The following is a 2,689-nucleotide window of genomic DNA, read 5'->3' on the forward strand; positions in this document are numbered from 1 at the left end:
TATATATATATATATATATATATATATATATATATATATATATATATATATATATATATTGTGATGACCCGGAAATTTCTGATCAAATTTAAACTTAATCTTTGTATGATTAACATATCTGATGCGATAAGCAAAGTCTGTAAAACTGAATCTAAAAATTTTTGAACTCCTTTCATATATTCAAATACCTTTCGGTTGTTTTCGATGATTCGCGAACAATTATATGTAAATAGATACATATATACTATAACTTGAAAAGGTAACAATGTATTAATTGTTTGATACCGTACATTAAACTTATTGGTTTAAATATCTATTTGAATATATATGATAAGTTGAAATATTTATTATTAAAATTTATTTATAAATAACTTCCAATGTGTATTTAAAAACTGATTTATGTATATTAAAAAGATATATACATATATATAATTTCAAGTTATTTAGTAAACGATAGTAATATTCGTTTGTTAATTCGATTGATATTTAGATAATTGAACTAAAACGTTTAAGATGAACAAGTAAAACACTAATTTGCTACAGTATTTTCAAATTGCTACAGTACCCAAAATGCTACAGTGTTTTCAAAAATCACTATTTGCTACAGTAAAATTGACTTTGCTACAGTGACTGTATATACTACGAGACGATGATTTATAGAAGCAAATAACTAAAACACTTAATTGATTAAAGCTACACTTAGAGTGACATAGTTATCAATGATTAAGTTCATATTTTGACAAAGGTACGAGTCACGAAACGAAAAGTACTAGTTTTCTCAGCGTACGAAAGGGCGTTCAAAAAAACCGGAACCAGGACATAAGTCGAGTGACGATGTACGACTTATTGGAACAAAAATTACAAGTCAACTATGCACATAAATTTAATATAATATATAATTAATTATATAAATTATATATATTATATTTATATTTAATTATTATGTCGACAAGCTAGATTACAAAAACAATGTGAGCTGGAAAACCCACCCATGCGATCGCATGGGATTTGGCCTAGGAAGCCATGCGATCGCATGGCATTCTGGTCCAGGCCACATCTATAAAAGCCGATGTTTTGTGCTTCTGATTTCATTCCTACTCCGTATTATATTTATTAATTATATTATTATTATTATTATTATTATTATTATTATTATTATTATTATTATTAATATTATTATTAATCTTAATATTATTAGTAGTATTATTATTAATTAGTATTATACATAAAATACTACGACGAGGTCATGAGCGTGTCATTTTCAAAATGGTTTTCAAGCGGGATAGAGCTAAGGAAATTATGGGTTATTGCCAAAGAGATTATGGGTAATGTTTGGGGGTATATTTGTGAATCAAACCTAGTGTTTATCATCTCCATTGTGTCTACGTACTTTCCTACAATATTGAATCTCAATATTGATACGTGGAAATCTACGGTTATTTGGTAATCCGTGTTTCGATCACATTTTGGTGAACGACTTTATATGCTGCTAAGGTGAGTTTCATAAGATCCCTTTTACTCTCTACATTTTTGGGCTGAGAATACATGCAAATGCTTTATTAACCGATATACAATATTTATATGCGTGAGTTTCATTGATCCCTTTTTAATTGCTTTTGCAATATATTTTTGGGCTGAGAATACATGCACTTTATTTTAAACGCAATGGATACAAGTACATACTAAATTCTACACTGAGTTTGAACCGAAAATCCCTTAGCTTTGGTAACTAGTAACTGCCAGTTATAAGAACTGGTGGGCGCGAGTAGTAGTATATGGATCCATAGGGCTTGACATCCCCGTCTGTTCCAGGTATAGAAACCCTAGCCTGAACTATAAAACAGACGTATGCTATTTGAGTTTAGTACACGTTGGTTTGCGTGTATTGTACATGTTGGTTGTATGTATGTTAAAACAGGGGTACTTATTAAAACGTTAAAGCTTAGTTACCAGGGTGCTCTATCTCGTAGAATATTTTGATAAACGTTTCTGGATGAAACAACTGAAATCTTGTGATCCACCTTTATATACAGATTATGCGAAACATACAAAATATGAACTCACCAACCTTTGTGTTGACACTTGTTAGCATGTTTAATCTCAGGTTTCCTAGAAGTCTTCCGATGTTTGCTTATATGATAGACAAGCTATGTGCATGGAGTCTTACATGGCATATTTTTCAAGAAAACGTTGCATTCACCAAATCATCACCATGTATCTTATTTTGACTGCATTGTCAACGGAAGTACTGTTGTAAACTATTATTTACAGTGATTGTCTATATGTAGAAATCATCAGATGTCGAAAACCTTTGATTTAAATATTCATATTTGGTTTTCCTTTTCAAAAGAATGCAATGTTTATAAAACGTATCATATAGAGGTCAAATACCTCGCAATGAAATCGATGAATGACGTGTTCGTCCATATGGATTTGGAGCGATCGTCACATATATATATATATATATATATATATATATATATATATATATATATATATATATATATATATATATATATATATATATATATATATATATATATATATATATATATATATATATATATATATATATACAAATATAGTTTAAAATATAGCGTTAAACTTGGCTAGTTCCCTGTGGATGAACCGGACTTACTAAAAACTATACTACTTTATGATTAGGTACACTGCCTATAGTGTTGTAGCA

Source organism: Rutidosis leptorrhynchoides, chromosome 4 (assembly GCF_046630445.1).
Source record: "Rutidosis leptorrhynchoides isolate AG116_Rl617_1_P2 chromosome 4, CSIRO_AGI_Rlap_v1, whole genome shotgun sequence".
NCBI lineage: Eukaryota > Viridiplantae > Streptophyta > Magnoliopsida > Asterales > Asteraceae > Rutidosis > Rutidosis leptorrhynchoides.